Raw genomic sequence first — 26,569 nt, 5'->3', positions numbered from 1 at the left:
GCAACAAGAAAAGCGAATTGAAAAACTGATGTCCCAAATTTAAACACGGCTTTCAATATGCTGATTAAATCTCGAGTTATTAGCATATAAAAAATCTATGACTACCCGTAGCTGTTAACCAATTTGCAGATAAGAGCAGCTTAATTGCTAATTCATTATTGTTTTAACCATTCTAATTAGAAAATCAGAAAAGCAAGCTTTGGCATTTATCTAGAACCCTATTTTATACTCAGAGAAAGCTAAAGTGAGTAACTTGCTTGAGTGCCTCGCTATGTTAAAACTCGAATTATGAAATACAGTACAATATAAAAAAAACAAATTAAAGGAATGGAAATCATATAGTATGTTCCCGTATTTCACCATCGAAACACACATGTGCCCAATCAAAGAAAAATAAAAGAGAAACCTTTAATAAATAAATAATGGGGCCTGGCATGGCCTAACGCGTTAAGGCGTGCGCTTCGTAATCTGAAGGTCGCGGGTTCGCGCCCGAGTCACACCAAACATGCTCACCCTCCCAGCCGTGGGGGCGTTATAATGTGACGGTCAATCCCACTTTTCGTTGGTAAAAGAGAAATCCAAGAGTTGGTGGTGGGAGGTGATGACTAGTTGCCTTCCCTCTGGTCTTACACTGCTAAATTAGGGACGGCTAGCACAGATAACCCTCCAGTAGCTTTGCGCAAAATTCCAAAACAAACAACAACAACAGACCTGGTCTTTTAGCAAACAAATATTTCTTATCAAAATATTAATTATTCAGCAAAATGAAAGAGCTCCTGTATTGATCATTTAAATGCAATCATAATATAATAAATAATATCTTGTGAAATTGGTAGTTGATCCTTGCACTGTCGATTTTGTACTTCTTGATGGTCCATTTGAATGTGTGTGTGTTTTCTTATAGCAAAGCCACATTGGACTATCTGCTGAGTCCACCAAAGGGAATCAAACCCATTATTTTAGCTTTGTAAATCCGTGGACTTACCGCTGTACCAGCGGTGAACCCGGCTGAAAGACGAACTTTTTCCTGTAGAGTTAGTTCTAACATTTTACTAACGTACTTCACAGTTAAAAGCGTAAACCGTCCATTTTTATGTTCTTGCAGAAGTAATGCTCCATATCCAATGTCTAATGCATCAGGTTGAACGATCAATGATCTATTGAAATCTTGCATTCTAAAGATGGACAAACTTCTTCATTTGTTCCTCATCTTCTTGAATACCATTTGCTGTAACCTTGTTAGGTTGGTCTTTCTTGGCCAGTGGTGCAGTGACTTTAGTGCAATTTGGGATGAACAACCAGAAAGGAATTGTGCATGCGCCTTAAATAACTGTAACCAAAACTGGCAGCCAAAACTGTCGCTATACTTATAACATTGATAACAACTTTACAGCAAAGGTTTATTCATTAGTTAGCTGGATCATTTTGTTTTACCCATCATAATGCCCCAAGCTAAAGAAAAAGTGCGACCTGATAATGTTACGTGTATTACCGAAACTAGTCGATTGTAACTAATTATAAAGGATTTACTTTTTATTGTGCCAAAAACTCGGCATATTGTGTTTTTTACTCTTAATCCTGTGTTACCTGTTTGAACAGGCTACGTTGTTCAAAGCCGACACAGAAATTCGGACATGCTAGTTCGACAGATAAGAATAAAAGTTGGATTATGTAACCCTTACCTGTTTAAAAGGATGGGTACATATTTACATCCTTTAAACATACAGTCAACGTGAAAGATGGAATCCATAAATGTTTCATCTATGCAAATTCCCATCATTTGGCTGAGAAGCATCCTCCTTCAAATTTCGAATTAAAGATTCTATGGACAAATTAGAAACGACATTCAAGGTCATTATACAACGTAATCATGATGAGTATACCTGAAAGGACGGTAACTGTTTATTGTAAAAAATTAAAAAAAACTCCAACAACAATACAAATGTAGAGGACGACGTTTCGAAAGTCTTCCATCTTTCGTTTTTACGTTACAAATCAAAATAATAGATACAAACCAAAATAAAACGTAACTTAAATGAAATATAATACAATATTAAATTCAAATAAACCCTAAATATAAAAAGTTAATGAGAGAAAAAGCACAAAGTACATAAAATAGAAAATTTTGAACAATAATTACAGTCTGCTGATTCTGCAGCACATATAGAGTAAGTCTTTTTTATTCTTTTGAATATATTGGTCTTTTCACACTATTTCTTCAATATTTCGGCCCTGCATGGCCGGGTGATTAAAACACTCGACTCGTAATATGAGGCTCGTGGGTTCGAATCCCCGTCATACCAAACATGTTTGCCCTTTCAGTCGCGGACGCATTATAATGCGGCAGTCAATCCCACTCTCCTTTGGTAAAAGAGAAGTTCAAGAGTTGGTGGTGGGAGGTGATGACTAGTTGCCTTCCCTCTGGTCTTACACTGCTAAATAAGGAAGGGTTAGCGTAGATGGTTCTTGTGTAGCTTTGTGCGAAATTCAAAACAAACAAGCACATTAGACGAAGATATCTAATTTTCTTGCATAAACACTAACGTTAATTAATTCAGTTAATTCATTGAGGTCAAAACGGTTGGAATGGTTGAAATATATAAACATTCCTGGCCAAATTCTGTAGTTTTCTGATTAATAATAAGCATTAAGCATAATTATAGCTTCCGAGGTTTATAGTACACTGATTGTAGCGACAAAACAATATTCTGCAACTGTCTCTTGGTGTCTTGTGATGGCTTTCTTTTATATATTCATTAGGCGAGATTCTCGAAGGCTCAACAATGTTCGAAAATATGCCGGCGTTTTCGTAAAATATATATTGTTGATTCATACACTTGAGAGTCTTCTACATTCTGTTTAGAAAACAGGCCGAACTTGTGCAATACACATTTGACAATATACGTTACACGCATTAAATTGAAGCAAACATGGATATTAAAATAAATGTATAACAGTGAATCCGTTTGGAATCCGTTACAGATATCATCTAAAGGAATACTTTAATTCTTTGACAGACTATTTAGGCAGAGCATTTATAATGATTTGGTTTGTAATGTTCGAAATCTATAAACGTTCCTGGTCAAATGTCTGTAGTTGTTCGTCTAATAAGCATTTATCCCAATTACAACTTCCAAGGTTTATAATATATTGACTGTAGCAGATAAACAATATCAGTAAACTGTGTCTCCGCATATTACGATTTATAAACTTTATGGTGAGGTTTGTTTTGAATTTCGCGCAAACCTACTCGAGAGCTATCTGCGCCAGCCGTCCCTAATTTAGCAGTGTAAGACTAGAGGGACGGCAGTTACTCACCACCACCCACCGCCAACTCTTGGGCTATTTTACCAACGAATAGTGGGACTGACGGAAACATGTAATGCCCCCATGGCTGAAAGGGCGAGCATGTTTGGTGCGGCGGTGATTCGAACCCGCTACCCTTGGATTACGAGTCGAGTGCCTTAACCACCTGGCCATGCCGGGCCAACAGTACTGGTATTTACATAGATATATGTATTGTTGATTCTTACACTTGAGAATCTTCTAAACATTTAGAAAACAGGCTGGGCTTTCGTATACACATTTAATAATATAAGCTACACGTATCTCAAAATATATATTTAACTAAAACAAACACAAATATTAAAATAAATATACATTAGTAAATCTGTTACACCTCCCTCCATGGGGGGCCCGGCATGGCCAAGCGTGTTAAGGCGTGCGACTCGTAATCTGAAGGTCGCGAGTTCGCATCTCCGTCTCGCCAAACATGCTCGTCCTTTCAGCCGTGGGAGCGTTATAATGTTACGGTCAATCCCACTATTCGTTGGTAAAATAGTAGCCCAGGAGTTGGCGGTGGGTGGTGATGACTAGCTGCCTTCCCTCTAGTCTTACACTACTAAGTTAGGGACGGCTTGTACAGATAGCCCTCGAGTAGCTTTGTGCGAAATTCAAAAAACAAACAAACAAACAAACCCTCCATGGAGATTTAAAAATCGGTGTTAGACAGTTTTTAACATTGCGAACAATACATTAAATAAAATATATTATAAAAAACTATACAACTTCAAAAGTCTTGAGAGTAAAAATAGTGCAATAAATTTAAATAACTTAATGATCATAAAATTACACAGCATCGTGAAAGTGCTTAAACACAGCTGTTATCCGTTTGGTTTAACACAATCAATAATCACACGCTGAGGTGTTTTTCGAAAGCTGAAATAGGTTTCAAAGGAGTAACGAAATTTATGGTTATGGTTTCCAATCAATTGACAGATATGACAAGTATGACAAAATTGAGAAACATTTTGTCTAAATTTTGCCAAACGAAACATAACATAATTTTGACACATGTCTTGTTAACATCTACATGCTCTCTCATGGAGAATTCATGATAACTTTCAATATTTGAGAATATGCTTTGGGAACAACGATTTGTTAAACTACATTCCAGTCCTCTGAAGTTGGTACATTTGGTTGTATTCATTTTCTCACGAAAACGCCGTTTCTGAAAAAGTAACCATTTTTAACTTTCTCCAGTTCAACTTTGTCGAATGCATACTGAAATAGTGAAGAGACCTGTGGATCCTGTTTTGGATCGGCGATCTGTTTAAGTACTAGGAAACGAAATTTCACCAGCTAAACCATATCTTTCACGTTCATCACGCTTGTTGATATGGTATCGATGCTTGGTTGTTGACGTCTTTTATTATAGGTTTTATTTCCCGGAACATGTTTCTTCTTCACTGTAGCTTCGACATCTTGTGTTAACGGACAGTGTACCATATTTTCTATAGTTTATCTAAATCAATAGGTCATAACCATTCCAGCCCATGAAGTAAAATACATCATTATTTTGTGCGAGGGCGAAAGAGGATGAAATCTTATAACGCTCGAGATACAAAATAATTTGAAATTCCAATATTACAATTCAAACTATTTTTCATCTAAATATCTACCATCAACTTGTTGTAGTACGTGTAAAATTATGAGCAAGTTAAATAGGCCTATCACATTAGTGATTTGATGTATCTACAGTTTGGTGAATTTGTCATAAAACCGGGACGGTTTATGTGTCCCAACAACTTTTCTATGAGAAATGGGACTAGTAGCGTAAGTGTTCCCCAATAACTGTGGGGGACCCATCTTTTGTTGTGTAACGGTTTTACCGTTATACTTTTATTTTAACACCTACGTTTTTTTTTTTATGCATGTGATGTATATTGTTAGATGTGTATTGCTTAAGTCCCGCCTGTTCCCTAAATTTGTAGAATATTCTTTAGAGCAAAAATCAACGATATGAGGTTTACGGAAACCCTAGCGTGTTTTCGAGCATTGTTGAACATTCGAGAGTCTCGCGTGAGTATATAAAACCATGCCATCACAAGACATAAAAAAGAGACAGAAAGAATATTGTTGGTCAGCTACAATCAGTACACCATAAGCCTTGGAAGCTGTAATTCTGGCTAACGCTTATTAATGGGAAAAGTAGAGAATTTCACCAGGAACATTTATAGACTTTGAATATTACAGACTATTTAACTTCAGTGAATTAGCTTTGGACATAGTTCTACAGTGAATTAACTTTGGACATCAGAATTTTTACGAGAACATTAAATATCTTTCCCAGAAAAAGTCAAAATATAAGCGGCGCTAGGCCAGTCAAGCGAGCTAGCTTAAGCGAGATGTAACAATATCAGTTCAGAATTAATGAGCTTGTCGTGAACCTGAACCGTTTCTAAAATATTTAGTGCTAGACCATATAGAAGACTCAATATAGTTTGTAAAACTCTTGTACATAAATCATTACTTGTAATGACTATTAGTTGCCTCTAATTTAGTAGTGCAAGATTAGAGGGAAGACAACTAGTCATCACTACCCACCTCCAATTCTTGGGTTACTCTTTTACCAACGAATAATATGTTTGGTTTGTTTTGAATTTCGCGCAAAGCTACACAAGGGCTATCTGCACTAGCCGTCCCTAATTTAGCGGTATAAGACTAGAGGGAAGGCAGCTAGTCATCACCACCAACTGCCAATTCTTTGACTACTCTTTTACCAAAGAATAGTGGAATTGACCGTACATTATAACGCCCCCACGGCTGAAAGGAGGAGCATGTTTGGTGTGACGGAGGGACCCTGGGATTACAAGTTGAGCTCCTTAACCACCTTGCCATGTTGGGCCTTAACTATTTTTAATAACGGTTGTTATAAACTCTATTGTTGTTTGTATATTAAAGTAAATGTTTGTCAAGAAAATTTGAGTAATTGCTGGGAATTAAGCACAAAACTACATAATAGGCTGTCTCATCTGTGCACTACTCGTCACCGCTATTGAAACCTGATTTTTAGCCGTGTAAGTTCGCAGACATACTGCTGTGTTACTGAAGAGCATGTGAAGCAAAACAACTGTGTGTGCCAATATTGTTGGCAAATATCATAACTTTGAAACATATCGAAATTCAGTTACTTTCTAAACTAAAATTAAAACTCCCGGCTATTTGAAATCATAATGCGTAACAAACGTAAAATAATAAATCGGAGACGTGTGCGGGTAGTTCTGTTACTGACTGGGACTGACCTGGAATAACTGTATGTTTGTTTGTTTCTTTGAATTTAGCACCAAGCTACTCGAGGGCTATCTGTGCTAGCCGTCCCTAATTTAGCAGTGTAAGACGAGAGGGAAGGCAGCTAGTCATTACCACCCACCGCTAACTCTTGGGCTATTCTTTTACCAACGAATAGTGGAACTGACCGTAACATTATAACGCCCCCACGGCTGAAAGGGCGAGCATGTTTGGCGCGAAGGGGTTGCGAACCCATGACCCTCAGATTACGAGTCGCACGCCTTAACACACTTGGGCACGCCGGGCCCCTGGAAAAACTACAGTTCACCTTAGTGTGTGAAAACAAATGAGGATGCTTTTAAAATAATAGTAATAACGAATCAACGAAATTTTTGTCTAAAAGAAATCATAATTTGGGATAAGTATTTAGTTGTTATGAGCAGATTTAGTTAGTTTCAAAATAAGGTAAAGATCTCAGAAAAGTATATCACTTCCATCTAGTTTATGAAAAAAAAAGACTGTCAGTTAAAGAAAATGATGTAATTTTCAGGCTAGTTTATTTAATGTTTGAATGATTTAAATTCTAAACGTCGTGTTGAATTATGAAACTATTTAAAATTTTGCTGCAAATTATAATTCAACTTTATGGTAAAAGTAATTAGTGTTTGATTTAGCGCAAAGCTACATGATAGGCTATCAGTACTTTGTCTCGCACTGGGAATTGAGACCGTAAAATTATCGTTGATCAGCTTAAGGAGACAATAATTATTGAAAACGTAATGCCTAAAATTATCGAGAAATGTTTCCTTTTAATTAAATTTGGTAGATTATAAACATTATATTAATAAATAAATAAATTTAATGTTTGCGAGTTTTCTGGTGGTTTAGTGGTAAATTTATCGACTTAACGACGCTAATATAGGAGTTCCAAGTGCATATGGTGGACAGAATGCGTAAAGCTCATAAAGCAGTTTTACGCGAAAGAAAAATATTCGTATACCCGTGAAATGATCGCTCGGTTTAAACATTTCAAGACGAAGGAAAAACTAAAAACTTAACGAATTATTAATGGGTTTGGAAAAGTATTTTAGGAGATTAAAATAATTACAAAGTAATTACGTCTTCAATTTCTGATTTAAGTTTGCTCAAATTGTGCAAAATTAAGATATGTAGCAGTAAGGAAGTATATATAGAAAAAAGAATAATATAAATTTGCTTCTTCAAGTAACGAGAGTTATCTGTAAGTTTGGAATAACAAATCCACCACTAACTATTGCCACAATTTAGTCTCCGAAATTTAAGACGTGAACATTCAATAAATTTTATTAACGTATCTAAGGATGGTTGGTATTAATATTTTTACTAATAAAGCAGAGAACAACGTTTCGACTTTTTTATGCCATGATTAGGTTAGCATAACCATGGAAATGCTTACATATTTTCCCATAGACAACTGTTCAAGAAGAACTATCTTTGTGACAGGACAGCCAATGAAAACAAGTGACAATAAGTCATCCCATCTGTTTACTATGGACTTCAGAGGAGCAAACCACCAACAAAAAATTTATGAATAGGCAGTTTAGTATTTTATTTTTGCATTAAGACTGTTGCAGGCACCCATTGCAATCCATAAGTAAGGCATCAAATACAGGTGGATCAGTCAGTAAGCAATCAAGCAGCAAGTTACTGTTTCCTTTTCAATGGTAATGCTAGTCATTGAGTCAGGTATTTAGTCTGAATATATAAGATTAATTTTTGCATTAATTATTTCCATTGAAATGACATTTATGAACTTAGGCCTACAAGCTTGTAGAAATATTTGGAAGAAATCAATTTATTTGATACTTTCATGTGAAATGTACTTTGAATTATTTTATAATATAAAATAACTTGACCAGTAAAAGAACAGTGCTACAACAGTACAAATAAGCAGGAGTTATGCATGACCCTTTTCAACTTATGTCTCTACATACAGGTATGTACACCAAGTTTTACTTTCTTTGGAGGGAAGTGTGATTTAAATTTGAGTCAAATTACTCACTAAAGTGATTTTAATTCATATAAATAATATCAGGTTTTCCTCTTATTTTCATGCATTGGTGTCACAATGCTTTACTATATAATGAACAGTTGTATAGCTTATAAATACTATTAAGAGGTTAAACCAAAGACTATATTGCTAAGACCAGTTTCCTATCTCTATGAACAAAAAAAGATTTGAGCTGCTCTATCTGGCAGCTGTTTCAAATGCCTAATTTTGCTGCCTAATTAATGTCTTACTTTATAAAATGATCAGGTTTTAATAGCTTACAATCAAGAATGTATATTCTTTTTGAAATGAGATTATGTTGATGATAGAAATGATCTAACGCTTCTGTACAGAGACAGTGATGACTGACTTAGGCCCACTTAGATATGATGCTTTATATGTCCATTTTTAGAAGTCTTACACTATAGGGTCTTTTTTATCCATATTTAACTGGCTTGTCCATTCTTGGATCCCTAGGGAACCTTCCTGGCTGCCCTCCTTGCCTCTTAGTGGTTCTCATGTTTATTAGTTCAAATAAGTGGCCATATTTAATGGTGAATGTTTCATGTAGTTTGTGAATTTTAAAATGACTTCTTGTGGTATCATGACAATTGAGCATGATTCAGCAAGAGGTTACTTGAAGTCACTTCAAACTGAAAATATTTGACAATTTGCCAAATTAAAGGCTTGTTAAAAAGTTATTTCCATAGGTATGAAAGATGGGTTAGTTCAGTGGATATCAAGCTGGCTTGATAGGAGAAAGAAGAAGGTTGTTAAAAATGGAGTTCAGTGAAACTAGATTAATATCATGAGTGAGGTACCTCAGGACTCGGTGTTAGGATCTTTGACATTTATGTAGGAATGGTCAACAGATCATTAAACTTGTTTATATTAAGGTTATGAGTATTGACTGTGAGGAGGATATTATTGGTGCTTGAAAGGATTTGGATTATTTGGTATGTTACATGAATGAATGGCAAGTGACTTTGAATTATAATAAATGTAAGATTATACATATATAGAATATCACAGTTTGAACTATGATTACAGTTTGATGGAAATAACATTAATGGTGTTATGGAAAAAGAAAAAAAAATCTTTCAAGTCATCCAAGAAGTGTGCTGTTGTTAATAGTAAATGCAACAGTACATACATTTTACGTATAGAAATACTGAATACAAGTCTAAAGAGACTATAGCTTCATTGTATTGGCTATTGGCTAGGCTGTATTTGGAGTTCTGTGTTCAGTCCTAGAAATAATACAGAATTGTTGGGAAAGAGCAGGGCTACAAGGATGATATCTAGGATGATAAGTTGTTACATGAGAATAGGTTAAGGTATCTAAATTTTTCTCTTGAAAAAAGAACTAGAGGGGATTTTCTTGAAGTGCTTATGATTGTTAAGGGAATTCATAGTGTTGATAATAGTGTTTATCATATTTAGTGGTAAGAATTGTAAAACTAATGGGCATAAATATAAACTTCAGCTGAGACAACTTTGTTTTTACAGCAAGGTGTTTAGCCTCTAAGAAGGATTGCCTTCATATATGTTGGATGTTAAAAAAATATTGTAAGTTGTCAAGGGAATGATAGTGTTAATGCATAATTTTTTTTCATATACACAGATGAGAATGATAAGGTTATAGGACATAACTACAGGATAAGAGCCATCTTCAACAGATACTTGAATGATCAGGGCTGACTCAGTAATTTGGTGTTTAATTTGTTTGATGAGATTGTTTAGGTGAATTAAAAGGTTCCTTGTTGTCCTTTAATGTTATATTAACTGTTAACAATACACATGCACTAAGAAACACATTACACTGAATATTTTTTTATTGAATTTTTTGAATATGAACATGTTTTTCAATCATGAAATACAACATTAAACTTGTTATTAAGAACTATTGACTGAAAGGAGAACATATTGATATACAGGATTAACTACATAACATGGAATTTAATATGATACAAATGGGTGACAATTTTCAATCACTGTAACTTTAAGATCTTGTGATTCTTTTTTTACTAAGACAGTTTTCGTATCTGTAATAACTTAGATATTTATAGGATAAGGTGCAATGCATTCTTCATGCAGAGAGTGGCTTGAGTGACAGTGTATTTCTGCTCTACATTTGACTGTCTTCTGCATATGTCATAGGTATGAAATAAAGTGTTGCTTGGATTCTGTTTTAAACACATAACTGTTTCTGTTTATAATGCATAATTTACAATATTAAGTTTGAGTAAACATGTTGTCTCTTCTTGTTTTTGTCAATGTTGTGGACTGTTTACAAAATTGTGCAGAAAAATTTAGAGGTGAAACAGAACTAATGTTCATTATTTAAAACCAGGAAGACTGTTGCAAAAGGTATGTTTATCAGGTAAGAACATCAAACCTGGGAATGGTGATACTGACTATATTAGCTTTTGTGTTGTATGAATAACGAATGTGTTATATGTGTACACATGCACAGGTTTTCTGTGATGTAGCAAACTAGAACATCAGCAAAGATGCTTTATATCAGACTTACCACTTGGGATGCTGCCTTTGATGTGGTTTTAGGTTTGACTTTGTTTGTTTTTAAGTGAAAAGCTACACAATAGGCAATTGAAATCTAATTTTACTGAGCTGTTGGGAAGCTACACTATTTGGACTGGCTGAACTGTTTTACTGATGTTGGTTCTTTAGTTAAACTACTAATGAAAACTGATGGTGGTGGTTATACTAAAGTTCTTTATTAGTACATTAAACATAGTAAATAAACTTATTTGGAGACAGAATAGTTTTGTAAAAGATTTGATATTTTGTAGAATTAATTATCCAATATAATAGATTTTAAAATTGGGTAAGCCTGTTATTCAAAATATCTTTGAATAAACGTCATTTTTGGGACATTTGTGAACTTTTAATAATTCTGATATCAAGAGTATTTGCACGTGTCCAATGATATAACTAAATCTTATATCAAGAGTATCATCATAACTGTAATAATATAATAGTTAAAATATTTGTGATTTTATAATCATTTACAGTTTTATTTAAGCTTGAAATCTGCATATTGAAATATTAAACCAACTGTAGTTATTAATTAGTCAGATATCTACAATCTTCACTGTGTTTTGTGATATTTACTCATTATACAAATATTGATCTTGCTGTTTTTTTCAGATGCAAACTGATAAGTCATGCTAGATGGTACTTGACTTACTGAAGATGCAGCTTTACAGCTGTATTCTTCATGGCAGACAAGGTGTCATTTCTAAGAGATGATGAAGAAAAAAGGTTGGTGGAATGAAAGCTATTTATAAAATTCTTCATTAAATAAAGAAGGTAGAAAACTCGTATAGTTTTCCTTGCTCCATTTCTTTCAGACTTGTCTTCCAGCTGACAGTTTTAAAGTATAAATATTTACACATGTATTGGTCAAGGAGTTCTGTAAATTTTTATTGCTTCTACATGTAACAATAAGCAACACAGATAATACATCTATTTTACAATGAAATGTAATACAGAAATACCTTTTCACAAAGATATACTCTCGTATAGTTTATATATGTGAATGTACTTTAACAATGGAAAACATGTTTATTATGTAGGCCAGACAATGTGTGCCAAAAAGATCAAATGACATTTTTTATGTTAATTAATACAAAATTGTGACAAATAAAAACAGGATAAAATATTTTATGAAAGATGATCATTTTTGAATTTAAAAAGATATATATATATAATTTATCATGCTACAGAAATATCCTTTAGCATTATGAAATTAAACTCTTTAATTCTAAAAAATGTAAAAGCCCTTTATCAGTAAATAACAAAAAACATAATTACTCAATACCCATCATTATGAAATACTATGAAATAATAAAGTATCAAATACAATAACAATTTTCTGTAAATATTTGATTTTTTTGTTGAGCTCTTGTTTGTTTTAGAACCAAGCCACGTTGAGTGGTTATCTGATGTGTCCACTGCACGGGCTTAAACCCTAGGTTTTATTATTGTAAGTTTGTTCCAATGGAGTACAAGATTTAATATGTAATGATCTATACAAAGAAAGTCATACAGATACATAACAACACATTTGAAACAATCTGTGATAAATGAAACATGAAAAATTAAACTTAACATATACACTGAAAACCCATTAAAAATCATGCCAACTAAAACTTAATTCTTTTCTCCTTGTTTACTACACAGACTTCCCTATTCATGTACTGTACTCAAGAATCTTCTGTAACAATAATATTCTTATGCTTTTTATTCTCGTCTCTTTCTTTCCAATTTATTATCCTTTTCTTCTCACATTCATCATCTGTTCAAGCTAAAGTCTGAACTGTGAGGGCTTGTAATACTAAAAACTGAGTTATAATATTCAGGGTGAGCACAGCCCAAATAGCCTATTATATTGCTTTGTGCTTAACAATGACTAAAAACATACAACCTGGAAGTGTAAACATATTGCTACATGATGGATAGTACTGCTGTCTTTACATGAAAACTATGATTTTATCACAATGAGATGATCTGTGGTTGGTCAATGGTAAGTTTTCAGACTTATAGTGCTAAATTTCATCTCCATACACAGAATAATTTGATACCTCATGCATCATCCAATGAGATATACATACCACTAGCCAGGAGTTAACTCCTATCTAAAAATCACATTTAATGTGAACTACTCTAGTGAATGATGACATGCAACAGTTGTTCTCTCCAAGCAGGAAAGTGACACGACCTCTTTCTGCAGTAACTCTCCAAGCACTTGAATCAAAATAACTTACTATTTTTCCTTGACATTTTCTTCAGCTGATATATTTTTAAAGTTATTAATGAATTACATGAGATTTGTAGCAGTGTTTTAGATTGCAGTAGATTTGTTCAAGCTTAATTGATTTCTTTCAGTTTTCTTGAAGGAAAAAAAGGCATTTTTTGTTTACCTGTTAATATAAATTCACGAGTTGTGGAAGCTTGTGCTTCATTTTGTTATAGTGGTGATGTACCTAACATAGAACCTGGTTACTGTAGTCTTGGTGTCTGGGGAAGACATGACAATTGCTGTTCAATGTATTATGGATTCTTTCATGCACATGGGGCCTTGTTGTCCAATCCATCTGTCTGTTGTTTCTTCTTCTCAGCTTGTGTTTAAGCAGAGTGATGAATCGACTGGCTATTTACCACAACCTAATTCCCCTATGCACAGCACTTTCTCCACTGTACTTAGATTCTCTACCCAGACTAGGCCTTTCTTTATCAGACATCAACTGCTTTAGTGCCTAGTCATTCTTTCACATTTTATTACATCAGATTTTAACCAACACTTTTTCAGTTTAGCATGTGGATGAATTCATGTACATTCATCTCCATCACCTGGCTGTTTCATTTCATGCAAGATTTCAACTGTTCTTCAATTAAAGTACACATTGTTATTGAAAAAGGTAAGTATATCACCTCTTCCTTCTTATAAGATCCTTCCATATGTCTGGTGTTGCTTATTTCTCACAATTTGCATTGGGTCAAAGGTAACAGAAATTGCTCAACCAGTCATGGTATTAAGGTTGTTCTGTTGCTTGATCCAGACTATACCATTACATGGATTATTGTGGTGAAAAGGCAGTAGTTGCTCAGTTGTTTGTCTTGTGCTTGTTGGCTTTTCAAAATAGTGTTTCATGGTTACCCATTGTACTTTCTCCATTAAAAGACGTTTCTAGCAGGCATGTGATGGGGATCCAGACTTTTCTTTGCATTTTTCCAAGACACATTCTCCCTTTCTCCTGACTCAAGTGTAGAACTGAAGACCCTTTCTACTTAACAGTTTCTGGCTGTTGGGGTGAATGACTGTGAAGAGTTTTTCACTGATGTTGTACAGCACAATATGATAATTAGTAGGATTAACAGAATTAACTATTCTGTTGGAAATACATGTTTAGGAGAGGAAAATGTTAACATCAGGTTTCAGCTGTTTTGGTGTACAAAGCATAAACATTCCATTAAAGCCTTTCAGTAAGAAACAAACAGCTCAATAAAATAATAATGTCTTCTTATTGGATGGCAGTATATCTAGGGACTTACAATGCTGAATTCTGAGGTTGGACTTCTTGCAGTGCACATAACAGATAACTGAATGCTACTTTGTTCTAAAACAAAAGATAATCGATGAAAATAAAATATATAAATATCAAATTCAAAGTGTATTTATTTTTACAAAAACATAAAAACTCATTATGTGACAGCAGGAGATACTGAAAAAACCTTGATGTTATTATTTCATGGATTTCCAGAGTTTTAGTTTTCTTGGTGTTAGAAACTGAAATAACTCTCTCAGGACTGCTGGTAATTCATTGATTTGGTTTTTCTAGAGTTTCATTTTCTTAGTTTCATCAACTCAAGATCTTCTGTAAAGATTACTGGTTATTCATTGGTTTAGTTTTGTCCAATGTTTTGATTTTCTTAGTCTTACCAACTGAAAGAGTTTTTTTCATAAGTCAGTTATTTGTTTTGTACAGTTTTTCTTTTCTTCACATTATGAACAAAAAATCCTATGAGGATTACTGCTAAGTGAATGACATGATTTACCTGAAGTTTGCTTTTCATGGTGTCATCAAATGATAATTTGTTAAGGACTACTGCTAATTCATAAGTTTGGATTTGCCCAGAATTTTGTTCTTGCCATGTCATCAAGTGAAAACTTTCTCCATGGACTACTGATAAGGCATTGTTTTTTTGTTTATTTTACATAGTTTTTATTATATTAGAGTCACCAACTTAATGAATTCTTTAAGGACTTTTTGTAAGTCAGTAATTTAGTTTGTCCATGGTTTCATTTTCTTGATATTATCAAATAAAAGAATTTTTTTAAGGGCTACTGATAAGGTGTTGATTTGGGTTGTTTATAGTTTTGCTTTTCTTGGAGTAATTGAGTGAAGTAATTTTCTGAGGACTGCTAATAAGTTGTAGTTGATTTGTCTAAGGTTTGGAATTTTTTAGCATCATGAACAATTGAAATAATTCTCTAAGGACTATAGGTAAGCCATTAGTTTCATTTGACAATTGATTTGGTTTTCTTTGTGTCATCAACTGAAAGAATTATGTAAATATTACTAATAAGTCATCAATTTAGTTTGTGTAGAGCTTTGGTCTTTGCTGAGTGGCTAGTTTAATTTGGTTTGTCTGGTGTTTAGGATTTGTTAATCTTACTAAACACATTTACTAAGGATTACTGGTAAATCATTGTTTTGAATATGTCCAGAATTTTGGATTTCTTTGGCCATCAGTGGAGGGGTCTTTGTATTAATTCTATGAATTACTATTAAGTATTTCTTTTTAATTTTTTAAGCATTTTGTTATTAACTGAAGAATTGTGTAAGGACTTATGGTAATTCATTGGTTTGATATTGTCCAGAGATTTGATTTTCTTGGTGTTATTAACTGAAACCTTTTCAAACTAGTTCTGGGTACTGATTCATGTGGTTTGTACAGAATTTTTGTGTCATTGTCATTATAAACATAAATTATTCTGTAAAATCTATTAGTATGCCTTTTATTTGTTGTTTTTTCTATTGTTTTGGTTTTTTGGGGATGGCCAGCCGAAAGTGAAAGAAATTTCTGACGGCTACTTGCAAGTCAGTGGATTTATTTGGTTAGGTTTATAATTTTCTTGACATCTTCAACTGAAATAGCTCTCAAAGTATAACTGGCATGTCATGTGTTTGAGTTATCCAGTTGTTTGGTTTTCTTGGCATCATAAACTGAAAGATTTTTCTAAGAACTACTTAAATGCTTTTGGTTTGTTCAGGGTTTTGGTTTTCTTAGCATTTATGAACTGAACAAATTCTGTAGGGGTTACCTATGAATAATTGAGTTGGTTTGTCCAGGATGTTGTTTTGTGTGTCATAAACTGAAATAATTCTTTGAGGATTAATCACTGATAAATCATCAGTTTAGTTTTCTAGAATTTTGCTGTTCTTGGTGTCATCAAGTGAAATAATTCTGTAAGGACCAGAGATAAATCATTGGTTTTGTTTTGTTCAGGGTTCTGATTTTCCTAGTGCCATCAACTGAAAAGGTTAAATTTTTTTAAGGACTACTAGTATGTCAGCAATTTAATTTGTCTAGGGTTTTAGCTTCCTTGTTATGTTCAACTGAAATAATTCATTAAAAATACTCTTAAGTCATTAGTTTGGTTTGGTTCAAAGTTTTAGTTTTCTTTGCATCATAAATTGAAAAAACTTCTAAAAGAACTGTTGATAACACATTGACTTGTTCTGTCAAGATTTTTGGTTTTGTTGTTTACATAAAATTAGAGAATTTTGTAAGTAGTATTAGTATCATAAAGTGCTTTGGGTGTCTTGACACCACCACATGAAAGAATTCCTGAGGTCTACAGGTGTGTCATTGGTTTTATTTCTCAAGTGTTTTTGTTTTCTTGTAAACCTTGTAAGGACAATTGGTAGGTCCTTGATATGTTTTTTTTTTTTTGCAGAGTTTTGTTCCATTAGAAACCTGAAATGAAAGAATTTTATAAGGACTAATTGTAATTTATTGGTTAAACTTAGTATTATCAACTGAAAGAATTCTCTAAGGATTACTGTTAAATTATTGATTTTGGTTATGTAGACACAGAATCATTGTTTTTTTTTTTTAATACATCTGTTTTACAGTGTTTGCTACTTGCAATTTCTTTCTTAAACAGTTTTGTTGTTTTGTGTACTAATGTTGAAATTAACAATTTAGTATTTCTTATATAGCTACATTATTTGTGTTTTAAGGTGGGCATAAATAAATGTTTTAGTGTGTGTGTTTCTATATATATCGTAGAAATAATTGTTTTTTTAGAAATGTAAATGTATTTGTAAATGACTAAAGACCAATAGACAGAACAGTTTTATCTATGTAAGATACTACCATGGACTTATATAATCAGTTAGAAGGTTGAAGCAGTATAAATTTGTAATTGTAATTAGTACAATACAATGGACCTATATAATTACTAAAGGTGTGGTAATACAGTACTATGATATAATATTATGAAACTGTGATATGATTGTATCGATACATTGTCCAAGGAAATATGATCGATATACCTTCATGAAATTTGCCAAGTTTTCAGTAAATAATATAAGCCTTTTGTGCAGAAAAAAATCATATTTCTAATAAAGTATTTTTACTAAAACTTAATGATTCAATAAAGGAAGATGAATGTTAAGTAATAAATGTTGTCTTCATTTATTTTATCAAAAACATTACATGTAAAGTAAAATGACAAATTAACAATAACAAAAAGGTAGACTGGCATTAATTTTACTTCTCTTTCCAGCTGCCAGTTAGTTGATTAAACTTGAAAAAGCATTTTAAAGTGTGATGTACTTTATCAAGACAGTGTTGGTAATACAAGATAATAAATTACAAAGTTCTCAAACTTTGTAACATCTGTAATCTAGAGATAAATTTATTCTTGTACTTTTATCTGATTGTAAAGATTTTTTTTTTTAATTTTTATCAAAATGTGTAAATCCCTCCAGTATGCACTACAAATCTTTAAAAAACACAAAAATATTTGTTGGTAAAACTTCTGTGTCTATATATGCATGTACTACTATGATGTTATAAACACCTCTAATGATTATCTTTTCATTTGAATTAATGTAACTTATCATCTTAAGTAATACAATACTATGTATTTCTGAAATCATCTATATATTAAAGCAGTTTAGCACTGTTATTTAAGTAATGCAATAGCATTGGCCTATAAAACCCTTTGCAGGTTTGATGGTATACAGTGTATAACAAAAGATTGAGTATTGAGGTCTTTGTAGTGTTACTTTTTCAATTTGCTGTTATATTGTATTTAGTATGTGGCATCATATAAATAGGTCATCTTAAATATGACAAATTCTGATCAATTATAGTTTTACTTTGTATGCTTGTGGCTATTAACTTGCTTGGTTATGGATTTTTCTGCTTCTTTAGATATTCAGGTACATTCTGACCAACTTGCCTCACAATTAAGTGACAGGAATAGCATGCCTCCCCTATGAGCTTTGGTTCAGTTTGTTCTTGCATGTCGTTTTGCAGGCTGTCCTTTTTTAGACTAGCAGTTGTTAGGTTCCATTTTGCCTGTTAAGGGTGTAGCCCCTAAATCTCCTGTAAGTCTGATCCATGGCCAATTTTTTTGCCTTTGTTTTACCCTTGCAACCATTTATATAGTAGTATCTCTGCTATCCATCTCATCTTTGAGACTCTTCACCAAAATTCTGAGGGATTTTCTGGGAACATCATCCCCTTTCTTTCTTTCAAATAGACTCGTTTGTCATCTTCAGCTCTAACTTTACATAGATGGTTTCTCTGTTGTTGAGACTTTCTAAGTGACCTGAACTTGCATCCATTTACCAATATCTTATCTTTGGGATTTACGTGTAGCCTCATTTCTGTAGTGATACATCTTTGACACAATCCCCGAGTCTTTGGATCACAAGTTTCATCAGTACAACAACAGTACCTTTCCAACCTTGTTGTCTGTTTATCTCAGTCAGAACCAAATATGGCACCTGTTACCATCTCCCATCCCCTCCTTCTCAACCCTACCTATTCCTTCTTCTTGGGGTACCTCCTTTTGTTCTCCTCTTTGCACGCCACATCATCAACAGTATCAATGACTATTAGGAGAGAGCTCAGTGTGCCAATTTTCTTCATCACTGGTGTCTTTTCATCAAGGATTGTTGGGTTTTTCAAATTTTATCTGAAGGATTCATGACCCCATTTTCCCTCACGTCCCATGTTTCCTATACCTGTTTCCTTCCTTTTGTTTCGGGATCCAATGACCAGCCAGCAGTTTTTGGAGGCAGTTGAGGAATTACCATCTTGGCATACTATCAAATTTATTCTACATCGTTCACCAAGTTTTTATTCCAGAATCTCTGTTGTTCTGAAGAAAATCGAGGACTGGAGACCTTCTTCACTTTATTGCACCTCATTTGCTTGGTTTAACTGTTCCTTTGTATCATGAAGTCATTTCTCACCTACTTACCTTCACTTCTCTAGATCACCAGTCTTATATGTATCTTTGGTTTGTTCATCATAGAGTGGTTTATAAATTGTGTGCTCTACCCTTCAGGTTTGCTTCTGCCCAGTGTGTTTTCTGTTGGGTGGTCAGGGCTTTTGCTTACCATTTTCATGCTCTGGGGTGCAATTGAACTATTACATGGATGACTGGCTTCTTTTATCTTATTCCAAACTGGAGTTTGCCAGCAATACCCATCAACTCCTTCTAATGGCTGCTCAGGTGGGTGGTTAATCACATTGGAGAAGGTTTTCCTCCAACCTACTCAATTTTTTGTCCATTTGGGTATCTTTTTTTTGACACTTGCCTCAGTTGGGCACAATCTTATCGTGTCTGACTTCATTCCATGGGACTGTTAGTAGACCATGCGCGCTTTCAGCTCCCTCACTTTCTGCTCGCAAGGCTTTTTTTGTTTTGGGGGATGTTGTCTTCAATAACATCATTGGTCTCCCATTGGTTGTTTGCTGATGCACTCCCTTCAGTGGGCTCTTCATCATCAATGAAAGCTTGCTCGGGATCTCTTATGAGCTCACATTACTCTTTCTCCTACTTTGATGGATGATCCGATTGGGAACTGGACAAGGCTAATATGTTGGTGGGTATTTTACTTCCCCCTACTTGTTCAGATTTACACTTTTTTCACAAATTCTACCCTTCAGGGTTAGGGTGCATAAGCCATTCATCATCAGGCTTCATGTTATTGACCTGTAGTCATGAGGTCTTTGGATGTTACCATCCTCAAGTTCCTCATAGTTTGTTGAACTTTGAATCAACTCCTTTCTGTCAACAGATGTTGCCTAGTGATGATTTATTCTGACAATTCTACAGTGGTAGAACATATCAATCACCAAGGAGACTCTCAGTCGAAATCTCTGTTTTCAAATGTTTGGTCTGCTATACTGGATTCACATGTGCTATATTCATCTCATATGGTGCTTTCAATCTTGCAGCAGATTACTTTTTTCACCCTGACCAAATATATCTGACGGAGTGGTTTTCAGATCCCCATGTTTTGTAGTGGGTTTGCAATCAATGGAATTTTCCTTATGTAGAAGCATTTGCCACAGCCCTCAGTCTAAGAGGTATCCCTCTTTTGGCCTGCAGTACCTCATCCTCAGGTTCTTTCTGTTGATGCCTTCAGCCAGAGCTGACCATCTTATTGTGGTTTGAATGGTGGGGTTTCTCACATGGATTTTTTACAAGGAGTCATTGTTCTCCTTTTTCTTGGGTTATCTTGCTGTTCAGTTTGTTTGTTTTGGTAAATTTGTGTGAAATTCAAAAATAACACAAGAGCTACCTGTGCTATCTGTCCATAATTTAGTAGTGTTAGGCCAGAAGGAAAGCAGCTAGTGATCACCACCCATGACAAACTCTTGCTACTCTTTTATTCTGTGACAGGCATTCAAACCCAGGACCCTCAGATTGTGAGTTGAGCACCATAACCACCTGGCCCTGCCAGGCCCCTGGCTGTCTTAACCTATATTTTTCATTTTTCTTTTGCTTTCTCTGTCCTTACAATGTTAATGTGTTCCTTTTGTATTCTTCATCTTTCCTGATTGCTTACTCTTTCAGACTGGGATATTCATGTGGTCCTTCATTCTCTCACTTTACTTCCAGCAAACCACTTTCCTCATGTCCCATGTTTCACCTTTCCATTAAAACATACTTCTTTCTCCTATTAGCATGTGGATGTCAATAGTCACATTGTTTGTCATTGATATTTTATGTACATTTTACTATCCTACCTATCTCCTTTATCTGTATTGTTTCTTTGTCCCTAAGACCTCAGTGGCTACAAAGGATAACTACTACTTTTTGCCTATTTCCCTTTCTTCCATTTCTCATCCCTACCCTTGTCCCAATCCAGATAGTCTTCTATGCCTGGTTCATATTTTCATTGTTCTGTTGCCTGCACAGTTTTCTTCCCTGGTACCCATTCCTGACTCTTTATCCCTTGGCAGTCTTCCTCTGTTTGGGATCTTCCTTTTTTACTCTCACCGGTACAGTTTAACTTTTGGTTCAATTGGCTTGTTCCTCCATGTGGGCTAAATCTAATACATTTGTTTCCCAATATTTATACCATATCATGGTTTCTTCTTTGTTGGGTTTTTGGTCTTCCACCTGCATTCATATTCAGACTTTAGTACGATTTTGGTAAGTTTATGTTAACACTTTTTATTTCAGGGGCCATTTCATCATTTACTCATTATATGGATCTCACTCTGTGGTGAGTGATGTCTGACCAGGCATTCTTCAATGTGAAATCCACACTGTACAGCCATGTTGACTTGTGTTTTATCTTGCCTTTTGTGGCTTTACAATGCTCACAGTTGAGATGGGGCATTTGCACAAAATCACTTATAGGCGAATAACCTTGCAATTTAATTGCTCAGTAAACTAGCCTGTTCTAGACTGCACCACCAGTTGACAGCATGGGTAAGGCAAAAGGGGATAGATGCCCTTCTGTGTCATTCCTTGTATTGAATAAATTGATATGGTCTACTTTTCAAATAGGGTTTTGTGGTCCCTCAGAATTTTCACTGTATTGTTACCCTTTCCCATTATTTGCTACTGGTGTGGTTGATCATGGAGGTATCCTCACAAAGATGGTTATAACCATTGAGTGCAGAATAGGAAGGTGATGTTCTGCTGGTTTAGATTATGTGCTATCTTCCAATATGCAGTATACACTCACAAAGGAGTTAGATATCAAATTACAGTTCACTCCTTAAGTTAAGAGCCCTCATCCTATCTCAACATGGATGTTGGTCTACCATGGTTTGGTTTTGGATTTAGAATAGAACCAATTAACATAAGTACTCACACATGTTTGTGGTTGTCTATATTCCTTTCTTAATCATATTCTTTCTGTGTTGTAGGTCACAGTGGATATAAAGATGATTGTTGGGAATGACTTATGTAGATGTCATTTTGAAACTTGATGTTATGTTGATGATGTGATTCTCGTTACCCCTTCCCCCTGGTGGATGTAGGTTCCCAGCAGCGTGGGTTTTAGATGCTGTTTATTTACGAAATATGAACAGTTACATCATAGCTATTCTACACCTAGGCACACATCCATTATTTTACTTATTTTTGTACTTTGTATGACTGAGTTACATATATATTTACATGTTTAAGATCACTATCATGCCACACTTTTCTCCCACTTGTATATGCCCCTCCCCTTTTTTTCCTGCCCTTATCCACTACACATTTCACAGATGGGCAAAGAGTATACCTGGTTGAGAAGTGGTGTGGTTATCCTAATTAGGTCTTTAGATGTGACTTTCTTTTTTCAGGCATATCCTTGGGGGATACTTCTGTCATTCCTTCACATCAGTTCCACCACCTAATCAATGTGGGACTCCAGCAAATCTTGGAAGTGAAGAGGTGTCAGAGATTATAATTTTTCTCTACTTAAAAGGTATTTCTGATAAGTACTTCCCTAGACTCACACTTCCCACTCTTTCCTTCAGTGCTGGTGTCTTCTACCAAACCTCTAAATGATACTTTGATAGAGGCATATAGAAGGAGTAATGTGTCATGAGTATGCCATGCTCTTATTGGTGGTTAAGAGATGCAAGGTGATTTAAATGAGAGACATGAGGGAATCATTTGATTCTGAGAGGGAGGAGCAGAAGGCTTCTAGCATGAGTAAATAAAAAGTGTGCATATAGAGGGCAGCACTGGACAGTAATAGCTAATCTTGCAAAAGAAGGGAAGTATCAATCAGAAATACAATTTCCTTATGAAAAAATTATAACATTACCGTATTTCATTGTACGGTTTCATGTAGATTAAGAACGTAAGTTACAGACCAGGACTTTTCTCCTTGTGTTTTAAAGAGAATGAAGATGTACTGATTTTTAGCTTTTATCTTAAAAACAACAGTATTAATTTCGTGAAAGTAATAATTACAATTTACTTCCATTTTTATATAATGAGTTTGTTGTTTATCACTGTCTTTCTCTTGTGCATTCAATTGTACCTTATGTTTATAATCTTAGAAAACTATATTTTCATAAAGTTGTAATGTTTTTATATTTGATTTAATATGACTTACTCAAGTGTTTTCTTTCCTACTCAGGTTTGCAGAAGGCCATTGTTGTTTGTCATGATTGGGGTGGAGTTTTAGCCTGGTATCCAGCTGGAAAATATTTTGATGTTGTTTTGAAGAAGTTTTGTTTACGAGCCTAAAGTAATTCCTCTTGTGTTTGTTGTGTAATTTTATTAGTATTTTGGTGTTTTTACACATATAACGGTCCAGTGCTGCACATTACTTTTCAACATATTTGGATGTTATAAAAAAGTTTTTATATTGCTTAGAAACCTTTGTGGTTCATCCTCTTAATGGTAAAGTTCATAGTTTCAATTGTAACAGTTCTGTATTAATATCTGACAGAATAACATCTAATACTAATCTTGTATCCTGAAATAATGACATAAGTTACATAAGAAAAAACACTATTAACATTCCAAAACACTAAATTAATGAGAATATAAAGACTGACATCACACAAGTTATTTTAGAACAAACACAATAACATACCAGAACACTAAATTACTTTGTATAAGGAGTGACAACACACAAGTTACATAAGAACAAACACAATAACATACCAAAACACTAAATTAGTAAGAATATAAAGACTGACATCACTCAAGTTACATAAGACAAACACAATAACATACCAAAACACTAAATCACTGAGAATATAAAGACTGACATCACACAAGTTACATAAGAACAAACACAATAACATACCAAAACACTAAATCAGTAAGAATATAAAGACTGACATCACCCAAGTTACATAAGACAAACACGATAACACACCAAAACACTAAATCAGTAAGGATATAAAGACTGACATCACCCAAGTTACATAAGACAAACACGATAACACACCAAAACACTAAATCAGTGAGAATAAAGAGTGATGTCACAAAGTTCTGGCTGAATGTTTGAATTTAACCAACACGTACGAAGTTGTTTTTCTGTTATTTCACTGAAAAGTTTCTTTATTATCTTAAGGAAAACTTACTTTGTTGTAATTCTGCTTTACGTAGTTGCTTAGTTTTATGATTTTTACATCAGGTTTTGAAATTATCACAGATTTACTGGGTAATATAGTGATGTAGTTACAAGTCTATGTTAGAGCTTTTCATGTGATAAGTCAGGAACTTTTTATTATTAGGTTTATTAACTCTCATCAGTTGTAAGATTGATACTTGAGAATTTTTTTCTTCAGGAGCATTAACACCACCCATAAATTTCTATTAAGCGACCATAGCTGTAATAGAAACTGGCATTGAATTTAAGAAATAATTACATCAGAGTTCCAACTTTAGTGGTGTGGGGAGAAGAAAAGACTTTGTCTTCAACTTGCAACTGGATGTGTCTGCTTTGCAGATGATGCCACTTTGAGGATTGTCAAGAATGCTTCTCACTGGGTACAATCAGAACAACCAGATGAATTGAAAAGATGTAAGACTTCTTGAACAAAATGTGGAAGTAATGACATTTCAGTGAATGTTATTAATTCATTATTAATTGTGTGTGCCACAATTGCTGGTATAAAGGAGAATTGTTTTTCAGTTTCACATGAGAATATCATCAGCTTAGAAGTTTTTAGTCTGAACTCAGTGATTTTGTAACATTCACAAATCTTCAGTTTTTTTTTTTATTATGATTACAGAGATTATTAGGAAATATTTTTAATTGAATCTAGTTTGAATTTAAAAACAAAAAGGATTTTGTCCAAGAAATGTGCACTAAAGGTTTCTTGTATGGATAACTTATATTTTTCAAGTTTTATTTGGGAATAAATGTGTAGATGTATGTATTAATGTATTTTTCCTTTCTTATAGCGTGACTATTTTATAAAAATGATAATGTTCGTTAGTTGGTTTGTTTCAACAGCAAAAGAGGTAACTTTCTGCTTAAAGTCAAATGGAATTGGTGTTAAGAATTTGTGGATGTAGTCATGTAATAATTTTGCATCATTGGCATTATTTATGAATGGAGGTTACTTGATAACGTGTGTAGAGTGTCATCACCTTAGATCCAGTCGAAAAGGATGGTGTTGATCAGTCACAATGTTGATCATTAGGGTATATCTAGTCCTTAAATGTAGTACTTATCCACAATGATGTAAATGAATAATGTGTTATCATGCTACTTTCTGTAAAAAAACATGATACTTGTCTATCATAATGTGTTTGTGGAATGTGATATCATGGTGCATCAAGTTGAGAAATGTTGTGCATATTAAGGATAATGTATTTAACTAGTCATCATAGTGTATTTAGTTGGGGTACATAGTAGTTATATATCATGATATACATGAATTTTGTATCATCAAGGTATATCCATTTGAGAAACATGGTGCTTATTTATCCTAATATAGCTGTCATTTATTGTCATTTGGAGCTATCAGATACTATTTTTCTGTTAAGAATGAGTCCCTTAAAACCAAGTGAACTTGTTTTGCTTTCCTTGTGGAAAGTTTCATTTGCCAGGAGAATGTACCTGTGTGCATTATAGACACATACAACCTATGATACAAATTTTTGGGCCCTGCATATTATGAACACATGTAATACAAATCGTTGGCTCTGTTTCTCAAAACAGTTGGTATGGGTATCAACACTTCTGTTGATAAGCAGAAAAATGGAAACTAGATTCAAAGAACAAAAAAAACAACACCTTCACAGGTTTTTGAATACTGCAACTTGAATAAACACAATATAACCATAGAAAACACCCAGATACTAAGTAGGGAAATAAATATAAAGAAACGCAAAATCAGAGAAGCCCTATTTATACAACAACTAAAACCGTAATTAAACCAACATAAAGGAACACTTTTATACCTGTACTAATTAATTACCTAAAATCC

The 26,569-nt window shown here is 34.0% G+C and overlaps 1 long non-coding RNA gene across 26 annotated transcripts; it reads left to right on the top strand.

Annotated features, from left to right (window-relative positions):
- Window positions 1-7,226: 7,226 nt before the first annotated feature.
- Window positions 7,227-25,513, top strand: LOC143223671 (uncharacterized). Of its 26 annotated transcripts, none has more exons than XR_013013000.1 (6): window positions 7,353-8,545; window positions 10,669-10,759; window positions 11,771-11,884; window positions 22,967-23,057; window positions 23,755-23,865; window positions 24,920-25,513. It is a non-coding gene; the product is annotated as an uncharacterized LOC143223671 (long non-coding RNA). The 26 variants fall into 26 exon arrangements; XR_013012999.1 differs by having other exon boundaries at window positions 10,669-10,982; XR_013013001.1 differs by lacking the exon at window positions 10,669-10,759 and adding an exon at window positions 10,224-10,342.
- The last annotated feature ends 1,056 nt before the right edge of the window (window positions 25,514-26,569 follow it).

This window comes from Tachypleus tridentatus, chromosome 8 (assembly GCF_004210375.1).
Source record: "Tachypleus tridentatus isolate NWPU-2018 chromosome 8, ASM421037v1, whole genome shotgun sequence".
Taxonomy (NCBI): Eukaryota; Metazoa; Arthropoda; class Merostomata; order Xiphosura; family Limulidae; genus Tachypleus; species Tachypleus tridentatus.
The sequence above is the reverse complement of the archived record's forward strand: the minus strand, read 5'-3'. Positions and strand labels throughout refer to the sequence as shown.